At 41.9% G+C, this 10,495-nt stretch overlaps 1 protein-coding gene across 1 annotated transcript in view; it reads left to right on the top strand.

Moving 5' to 3' along the window:
* The first annotated feature begins 5,555 nt into the window (after window positions 1-5,555).
* The window catches only part of TBPL1 (TATA-box binding protein like 1), a 35,680-nt gene continuing 30,740 nt past the window's right edge, over window positions 5,556-10,495 (top strand). The window contains exon 1 of the mRNA XM_028125334.2: window positions 5,556-5,791. The gene's annotated coding sequence lies outside the window, so the exon portion shown is untranslated. The remainder of the gene's footprint in view (window positions 5,792-10,495) is intronic.

Genomic DNA, 10,495 nt, shown 5'->3' with positions numbered 1-10,495 from the left:
TTTTTCAGAATATGTGATTATTCCAATAAGGATGAATCTTTGCCCCCTCAGTGATGGAAGAGGTATAGTATAATCAATTTGCCATGAGACAGCTGGGTCATACCCTGGGAAAGGGGGCCATATCAAGAACTCAATGTTGTTTCCTGCTTTTGGTAAATTAGGCACTTAACAGTAGTGCCAAGATGAGCCTTGGTTAAGGAGACGTCCAGATTGTTGAGCACATGCATAGCCTGCATCCTTACTAGGATGGCCATTTTGTTCAAGGGCCCATTGAGCAAGCCTGGATGGCTGGGTAAGAGGCTGGCTGACATCCACAGATAGTGCCATTTTGTCCACCTGATTATTAGCAGTCTCCTCTGCAATGGATACCTTTAGTGTGCATCGAAATGGGACACAGATATCGTCACAGTTTGTGTCCATTTAGAGAAATTCATCTATATATCTCTTCCCCACACGTCCTTGTCACCAATCTTCCAATCTTATTCCTTACAAATCCCTGTATGTCTAGAAAAACCATTAGCAATTGCCCATTCTGGTCACCCCTCACTCTAGACATGGTATACAAACAAATATACTGTTCTAATTATGCCCCCTTGGAAGATTTTCCTTTATCACTGACTGTCCTTCAGACCCCTGAGTGGCCATAGGGGAGCCACCTGTGCTGTAGGAAGTAGATTCTAGGGAAGCCTTCCATGCTTCCAGAGCCTGTCAGGAGGTACACTGGAAGCAGGAAGCAAAGCCCTTTCCTACTTCAATGTCTCTCCATCCTTTTCTACTGATAAAACTTAACATTCTGATAGCTAGCAAACAAGAATATTTAAAGGATTAAGACCCATCTTCACAGAGCAGACATAAAGTGAATTTGGAACTGAGAGCGATAACTCAATTTCAATACAGTTGCCCCAGCTTAGCTCAGAAGCCTGCCTCTCTGCCAATCATTATCACTACTGCAATTCCCATTTGGATGCACATGGGATTGGAGGAAGGTAAAGAGGAAACATATTTCCCCAAATAAGAGGTAAGAGTGCTCTTCCTAAAGGAAGAGAGGTGTTCTGGGCTGACAAAACGATAAATGTTTCCTACATGATATCCTTTGACTATTCAGTGCACGTATGTGTACACACACACACACACACACACACACACACACACACACACACACTGGTTTTTACATATCTATAGTTTCTCTCTTTTTTTTAAAGATTTTATTTATTTATTTGACAGAGAGATGGAGAGTACAAGTAGGCAGAGAGGCAGACAGAGGGAGAAGGAGAAGCAGGCTCCCCGCCGAGCAGGGAGCCTGACATGGGGCTCGACCCCAGGACCCTGGGATCATGACCCAAGCCGAAGGCAGACGCTTAACTGACTGAGCCATCCAGGCGCCCCTCTATAGTTTCTCTTAACATAAAGCAACTGTACCTTATGCAGTTGAAAATGTGCTTGATCCCTATGCAGTGGGAGGCGAAAACTCAAAGTCACATCCAGCCCAAATTCAGGATCTTTGAGTGTAGTCAATCTTGATAAGGTCCTGATCTAGCTAAATGATAAATAATGTATTTTCCCCCAATGCACAAATATATAATAGAGGAGGTGGGGAACAGGATAACAAAAACTAATGAGAAGTGGCAAAAAGGAGACTCACTGTGCAATGGTTGAGCATATACCGTATCCTGTTGGACAAGAGGTACCTCTGAAACAAATAATGCAATATATGTTAAGGAAAAAGAAAAAGAAGAAGATAGCAGGAGGGGAAGAATGAAGGGGGGTAAATCGGAGGCAGAGACGAACCATGAGAGAAGATGGACTCTGAAAAACAAACTGAGGGTTCTAGAGGGGAGGAGGGTAGGGGGATGGGTTAGCCTGGTGATGGGTATTGAGGAGGGCACGTTCTGCGTGGAGCACTGGGTGTTATGCACAAACAATGAATCATGGAACACTACATCAAAAACTAATGATGTAATGTATGGTGATTAACATAACAATAAAAAATTTAAAGAAAAAAAAAAGAATAAGGGTAAGAAGGCATCTCTTCTCCAGCAGAGAATTGAGATCTTTGGTCAGCCACTCAAAGTGTCAAGATTTCCTTTATCTATTATCCTCAAAGACCCTGCCTTAGAGAAGTAGTGAGAAGGAATTTCCTGGGACCGCTCTGGTAACTGAATTCATCTTTCTGCTGATACCGAGACTGGGATGTTGTCTTTGACAAGCACACCAGTAGAGGCCTTTTGCAAGGACAAAGGCTTTCTGGCAATCCCTTAAAATTTACTTGGCTGTCAGTCAATGTCATTTGGGGGGAAATCCATTAGGTTGTTATCAGAAATCTCATTGAGACAGTAAGCTTTGAATAGGGACTTTGCCCTTCTTGTTTCTATCTCTTGGAAACTGGCCTAGCAACTCTGCCAATCACCTTGGATCTTAGTTCATTGTCTTTGCCACAGACTCTATCCAATGATAGGGAGAGAAACAGGCTGGGATTGTAAAGCCAGGTTACAGCTTTAGACTCTGTCCCCTAACTTATGCACCATTCAACTGGTATAATGGGAGAAATTATCTTTTTCAATTGGTAAGGGGCCACAGGAGAAGATATTTGAGGAGAGTCCTGAGTAATGAGACATCCCTGACTCCATTGCTCTGCTGGGTCTCTGCATTTCTGGTTAGTGTATGAACCTTATGGGGGGCAGAAAACGTAGTTGTTTCAATTGACAGAGTAGATATTATCTGATCATGATCAATAAAGGATAACTAAACCAGGAAGCAGAAAGGACTCCTCTTAACAGCTATATAAGTACCACCCTACCATTGCCCGTCTCTTTCAGAATGGCTCTACTGAACCAGTTTGTCTCTCTCATAGCACTAAGGGAGCAATAAGCAGCCAATAATATTCCAATAGCTTGATTTTTTTTAACCAAGTTCATAAAGCTAGAAGCCTTAGTAGGCATAGCTATCTATTGTGAAGAATCGCTGTTTGATTGTTTTTAGTTAGCAACCCGATGCAGGCAAATGCTTTCATAAATATAAAACTGCATGCTTGGATACCATATTAATGTCAAATTACTAGAAGTTTTGAAATGCTCCTCTCAATTTCTATACTTATTTCATTGCTGATTTCACTGCAGTTTGCAAACTGGCTTTGGTCCATACACCACATTCTAAGTAGTACTGATCTAACAGATAAATCTCACTATTTTCCCAGCCTCGGTATCAATTTCTGTGTAAATGGAGAGTCTTGGTTTGGAACATATACTGTATATTCTAACCTTACCTAGCACCTGAATAATGAATAATATTATAATCTGACCTGGCACCTAAATAATGGAGCACATTCTAAGACCAAGGAAGCCCACAGACTTTATCTCATTGTCTTACTTCTTTCATCATGAAGTGAATTCCGTGGGCAGAGGAATGGTGTATGGGCTAATGTGATAGTGTATAGACAATCAATAGGTCTATGGAGAATGATGCTTGCAGAAAAATCAAAATCCATTTCCAGAATGTGGAACTGTTGTACTGAGACAAATTGTTGACAAAAATCGTATGACAAAAGGGATTCCAAAACGATTGACATGCTTTATACCAAGTATCTTGCTAGTCCGCTGAAAGAAAGTTGCCTCATAAAGACCTTCAAGTTGGTCACAAGTGCAGGAAAATTGACTTTTCAGCAGTGACACTAATCACTGGATTACGGCCTTTCCCTTGTTATTCCCTTGGTAAATCAGACCGTGTTATGCTACAGCTTAAAACACTTCACTTCTCCTAGCACTTGTAAGAAAATCCAATCTCCTTTCCATGTCTACAAGGCACGAGGTGTATAACGCCTTAGTCTCTCTCCAATTTCATCTCATGTCACTCTTTCCCTCGATTTGATCAGGATGCCCCATCCACTCTAATGCTCCAGCATAGCAAACTCTTAGCATCTTGTTCCCTCTGCCGGTAACACTATGAACATCCCTTCCACTTCCATCCCTTTCAGTTAACAGCTGATGTTACCTCCTAAAAGTCATCTCCCTACTAACATACAGACATCTTTCCAATCAAGCTTCTTGTTTATTTTCTTCACTTACACCTAACACAAGCTACAATTATTTGAAAATGTTAGTACAGAAAATGAAACAAAATGGCAATTCCATAAATCTACAGGGCTTTTAAATGCTCAGATATTTTTCTGAACAGAGCGGGAAGCAAAAGACCAAGAGGCATTCTTGGAGACCCGATAAATAATAAAATACCCAAATGGTTGCATACTCCCAAATCCTCTGAAGTCAGCTTTCACCTTTTCTCCCTAAAGGACAGTGGCTTTATCATTTTTCATCCAGGAGTCACACCAATCAGAGGCCAGGTACCTATGACCCCGCCTTGTTGCCGTTTATTAAATCAGAGCTGCCCATTGGCCTCATCCAGGGTCAGAGGCTTCTGACTGCAGCGACTGAGCTCCGGAACAGAGGCCCGTGCCTTCCTGAGAGTAGGGCTCCGGGGGCGTCTCAAGGTTCTGCACTGCCTGGCGCTCCCCAGGCCGTTACTCGAGTCTCGCTCCTGCCGGTAGCGTCTCTCAGGCCACCCACCGAGGGCTCATCGGGCCCCAGAGCGGCCGTTCAAACTGGCGAGGGTGCGCCTCCCGGGGTCCCCGGATCATTCCAGGGCTATTTGAGCGCAGAGCCGTGGAAGGGTCTCAGGAAATTTAGCAAGTGAGCGCCCTCCTACGCCCGTTGGCCTGAACAGCCGCTCTGCCCCGCGCCCCAGCCCCAGCCTGCAGCAGCCCTCTTCCCCCGTCCATCCTTCCCGGATCTGGCTACACTGCGAAAAAGCCACTGAAGTGCTTGGGCTCCAAGGCGGAGCCCTGACCACAAACCCAAGTTGAGTAAGGAATAGCGAAGGGAGAGGCGACAGAAGTATGACCTAAGCTCCCTGCCCTATCTATCTATCCATCTATCCATCCATCCATCCATCCATCCATCCATCCATCCGCTATCATCCCCTGTCGCTGTATTTTAGGACTAGAATTAGAATTCCTTAATGAAAGCTTTATAGCGTCGTAAAATAACGCGTTTAACTGAAAAAACGAAAGAGGACTTTTTCAGACAGAAAAATGTCTTAGAAAATAAATTTAGTTGTTGAGAACTAGTTGTGCTAATTATATTAAACAGTGGACCTTTCAGTTGAATGAGCTAACGAGAAGGTTCTATGGTTTCGACAAAAAAATTTAAAGTCCTTTTATAGTATACTGTATGCCAGGAATTACGTACTTAAGTTTAGATATCAGCTAAAAATGTATAAAGGTCACGCAATTTTTTTCGAAATCTTTTTAGACGGTTCTCAAGCAAAAAACGTCCAGCCCAATATTAATCCCTGCCCCCAATACCCGGACATCACCAAGCCCAGGAGCGGGAGGGGCCCGCCTCGGGGGACGAGGAAGGAGGAAGGGAAAGTGGGGAAAGGGGCGGGGGGAAAGTGACGGGAGCAGTGAGAGCCGGAAATGACTGGCTAGCGAGGAACCCAGGGGCACCCTGTCCGGCGGCGCTCTAGCCTCCGCGCTCTGTCTCTATGCTCCCCCCGCGCCTGGTCTATTTATTGTCGCGGGGAAGAAGCGGCCGCCCAGTACCCGGAACAACAAAGCACGAAAGACGGAGCCCGAGCCTCGGGGGCTCCTAGCAACGGGCCGGGGCGGGAGTTCCATGGAGACTGGGGAGCGCGCCCGCCTCATCATCATCCTTGTCCTCCAGCTTATCCTTCGCGTCCGACGTAACCGGCAGCAGCGCTGCCGCCGCGTTCTCTGCCGCCGCCCCCTCTTCCCACGGTAACCCCGTAGGCGACCCTGGGCTTGGGGGAGCGCGGGCGACTGGGCGGCCTGAGTGCCGGGGGTGGTGTGTGAGAGCGGGGCCGTGCTGCGGGTGGGAGGTGCGGGGGCGGACGACCCGAGGAGAGGAACTAAGGTGGGGGCAACTGGTCCGGGGGCCGAGGGAGGCTCCACTTCTTAGGAGGACAGGGTGATATTTGGGGAGCTCATCAGGGATAACGGCGTGGGGGCGGGGCGTCCCTGCCTGCGAGCGTTATCGAGCAGGGTGTAGCATAAGAAAAGAGGTATTTTATTTTTCGTGTTAGCCATCCCTAGGAAAGACAGGAGAAGGGTGCTTCCCCATCTGTCTCTGTGAAGCTCTCACCCAGAGAAAGAAGGATCCTGCAAAGATGCTAGGGGTCCATTGCTTACCAGAAAACTTCCAGCGGCCTCTGCCGCGGCGGGAAGGCTCCCAAATAGCACCTTCGCGGTTCCTGGTGCTGGTAATGCCAACAGCCCTGCTTTATTATTATTATTGCTATTAACCAAATTAGGTGTGATGAAGAGTCTGGAACTAAGGAAGATAAAATGAATTGTGGGTAGGGCTAAGCAAGGATGAGAATTGGGATAAGCGCTTAATGATAGCCAGTAAGAGCCCTAAAAGTAAATTTAATTGGGAATGACGGTTTTTAAGACCCCTTCTGCAGAAATGTGCATCTGCAGGCTCTGTCAGTGTGCTCATTGCAATAAGACTCACACTGCAGCCAGTCCACATCTGTGAGCTCTCCGGCTGCATCTGTCACCTGCAGTTCCAGAGCGACACTGGTAGTTAACCATCGTGGGCTTCTGTATTTAGGGTTAAGAACAGTGCCTTAAAATTGGCTCAAGGAAAAAAAAAAAAGAGGAAACAGGCTTGGTTTGATTTTTGTGTGAAAAACCAGTTACAGAATCCCTGAGAAAATTGAAAAAGATAAATATAAGGAAAAGATTTAGCTATTGGAGCATAATCTACTGTCTGTTAAAGTTTCAGAAAATGGCAGTTCATTCGAATGGAGAAGGGACTTTTATCGCTATCAGTTCTGAAGAATTATTCACAGTCTGATACGTCCAGTTACATATTTATCAGCTTATATTACCTCTTTATGCTTTACATCACTATTTAATGGTTTTATGCTTTCCCAAATCATTCCAGGTCAGTAAATGAGGTTTCCCTGTGGCATACTGAAAAGGCTACATATACCTACTAGAGAATATCATTTTTGTGTCCAGTGAAAATAAAGCTCTTTATATAAAATCGAGGATTAAAGATGAAAATAAAACTGATAAGTCACAGAGGCAATTATGTCAACCACAGCCTCTGTTTGTCTCCCGCTTTTTTGTTGTTGTTGTTGTTGTTAAGCCTGGCTTGTCTTAAAACGAAATGTGTCATTCTTATCCCCAGCCCCCTCTCTTCATGCTCTCTGCCATCAAAATCAGAAACTGTAATGGTCTAAGTGCTACTAAGTGCTCTTGATTGGTTGACTGGTGCCAGAATAGAGTTTTTAACTCAGGCATTTTCATGGAATTGAGATGAATTGAGGTTCAGTGTCTCTTGTTAAAGGAAGTTCATGGATGTGCAAAGAGGTGGGCAGTTTCTTTTAATGGGAAGTATATACATTGGGAGACTTAAAATAGCATTTTAGGACTCCTCAGAGGAAAAACACAGTATTGTCACCTTTAGGTGAATGAATCAAGGACTGTTGTTTAATCTTTTCGTAAAGCTGTTCTTCTGTGAAGGATATCCTGGAGGATGACCACACTTGAGGCTGTTGGATGTTGAGTCCCGAGATTTTCATAGTGCCTATGAGACTTAGTGAATTTCCTCAATCTCAGGGTTGCCATCATACTCACTTCACCTAGACCTATTTGTGTTTACCTCTATCCCTTCCGTGTTAGAGTGGGTGTTAGGCCCTAGCTTCCACCTTTAGTAACAGTCCCAATTTCTGCGTTCCCTGCTCCCTACGACACCATTCCCAGTGTTGGGTGGTGTTTTAGTTCCTCTCCTTATTTAATCATGTCAAAATGATTTTTTGTGCTATTTGTATTATTTGTTTCTTATGGAGTTTTCAACATATGTGGTTGGCCTATATATCTTTTTCATTAATCTTACTTTGTTGTATTTTCCTTCTGTATCCCTCCCCTTTATTTGGAGAATTGGAGTGGTCATGTCACATGTCTGTATTCATTCTATTTGTGCAATACAACAGGTTAGGAGCCTCATGCTGAGAGACTCAAAAGACTGTATTGAAGTAAGGCATGTACAAAATATTGCAATTTTTCAGAATTAAAGGTGTTTTAGAAGTTCGAGTGGTAGTATTATAACTGTAGACATAGTCACTTTTTTAAAGGTAAGAGAGTATTGTAGATTTTACTGTGTGCTTTTATCTGAACCTAAGATTTTCATAACTCTTATTCTAAAACACTTTTCTTAACATTAGTCTTTTCTGATTATTTTTGGATCTGAATATTTGACTGAAATTACATTTTGCCAAATTTGAGGGAACAGTTGAAGTTATTTCCACAAATTTTTCTTTATGTGGAAAATTTTTGTCTCGAAATTTTTGTGGATGTATGGTGGTTCCCTGTTTATCTGTGGTTTTGCTTCCCATGGTTTCAGTTACCCTTGGTGAACCATGGTCTGGAAGCAAATGATCCTCAGAATGTTAATAGTAGCTTAACACTAGGTCATAGGGCCTACATCGTTCATCTCACTTCATCTCAACACACAGACATTTTATCATCTCACATTATCACAAAAAGAAGGGTGAGTACAGTACATGAAGATATTTTGAGAGAGAGAAACCACATTCACGTTAACTTTTATTGCAGTATATTGTTATAATTGTTCTGTTTTATTTTTGTTGTTAATCTCTTATTGTGCCTAATTTATAAATTAAACTTTGTCATAAGTATGTATGTATGGGGAAAACGTACTATGTATAGGGTTTGGTATTACATAGCTTTGGCATCCACTGGGGGTCTTGAAACATATCCCGCACAGATGAAGGGGACCTACTATATACATATATAGAATGTGCAGAATTTGCTCTAAAGTAGAACAAATACATGTGCAATATGCAACTGAATATTTTTAGAGTGTTATTTCTTATGGATGTGGCACATCATTTAAAATAAATATTGTATAATATAGTTGAGTGGGTGTCAGTGTTGTTTTTAGGTGAAGGATGTCTGTAATAATCTGGTGATTGATTTCCTTCTGTTGCATCATCGACCATGTGATGAAATTACTATTGCTTTGAAAAATAAAATTTAAATTGACTTTAGAAGAATTTATAGTAGAGTATTTCCACAGTGTCTCTAACCGAAAACCTGTAGTGCTTTGAAAATATAGCTATGTTGTGACATTTAAATTAAAAAACAAGGATTTCCTGAAATTTATATTCATATTTGTTGCACCTTTTATATGCCTGATGCCACGTCAGGTATGTACAGCTGGATGAAAGGTGTTTCTTTTCAGGTGCTTTTTGTGCACTTGTAGATAGCAGAGAAATGCCATACACGAATACCAAAACATGACACACAAATGTGTATTTTATCTTTTTTTAATTTTATTTTATTATGTTATATTAGTCAACATACATTACATCACAAATATGAATTTTAAATCCTTTGTTACTCTGGTGCTGTTGGTGTACAGATTTCATCATGTCCGCTAAATTAGAAGTTCCTCGAGGATCGGGACCATGAGTTGCTATCCTGTTGTATATTAATGTCATGCATGTGTGTTCATATTTGAAGATTAACATTTTAATAAAAGGATGTATACATATTTATTCTTTCACTTCAGGGAGTTGTCTGGTAGATGAGGGGAATCTTTCAGATTTCTAATCTAATTAGTAATCTAATTCTTGTTGTCTACAATTTCAACTTTTTTATGCTGGCTACAAGTTATAAGCGGCAAAAATTTCTCGTACATGATTAGGGCCTTTTTTTTTTTTTTCTAAACCAATTCAAACAATAAAAATAATGATTTTCTGCCTTGAGTAGATGCAGTCTTTTCTCTTGTCCCAAGAATACCACCTTGGGCAGTTTCAAAAAGGAGAAAGAGTATGTGCATGTTTGAGGTCTTTCCAGCCCACGTATGCAAATTTGACTTTTGTATTGTGATACAGCCTTTTATTAAGTAGGGAGATGGAGTGTGTGTAGTTGTGGAAAAACCAAGATTCCAGAAGTATGTCATTAATGAAAAAGAATCAGGTTGTATCAGAAATTATATTCATCTGGTTTTATCTTGTGACTGGTGATAAAATTCAAGGTTTGGTTTAAGTGGCTTGTTTTGTATGGGAGACATGCTGCTAGGGATCCCATTAAATGTTAAAAAAAATACAGTAAGGTAAATTTTGGGACAGTTCAGATTGGCCTTCATGCAGGAATCAATAATAAAACTGTTTAAAATTTCACCCAAAAAATGCAGCACAAAAGTTTGGCTGTCGACTTTGACCACACAGGATTCATTCATCAGTCAAGAGTATTGCAAGTCAGAGTCAATGTTGAGTTTTCTCAGGACATGTGTGGATGACTCTTAGTATTTTAAGTCGGAAATTTTTTATTGATTAAATAATTCCAAAGAATCAGGTGCTAACCTCCTTTGGCTGATAAATTACAGGTATTTTCATTGTGAGGCAGAACATTTTTTATCAAAATCAGTTATGCTTTCTTGGGATT

Source organism: Eumetopias jubatus, unplaced genomic scaffold (genome assembly GCF_037043125.1).
Source record: "Eumetopias jubatus isolate StellerSeaLion01/CBP00866 unplaced genomic scaffold, mEumJub1_p1.0 scaffold_6, whole genome shotgun sequence".
NCBI classification, from domain to species: Eukaryota; Metazoa; Chordata; class Mammalia; order Carnivora; family Otariidae; genus Eumetopias; species Eumetopias jubatus.
This window is presented reverse-complemented; position numbering and strand designations above follow the sequence as displayed.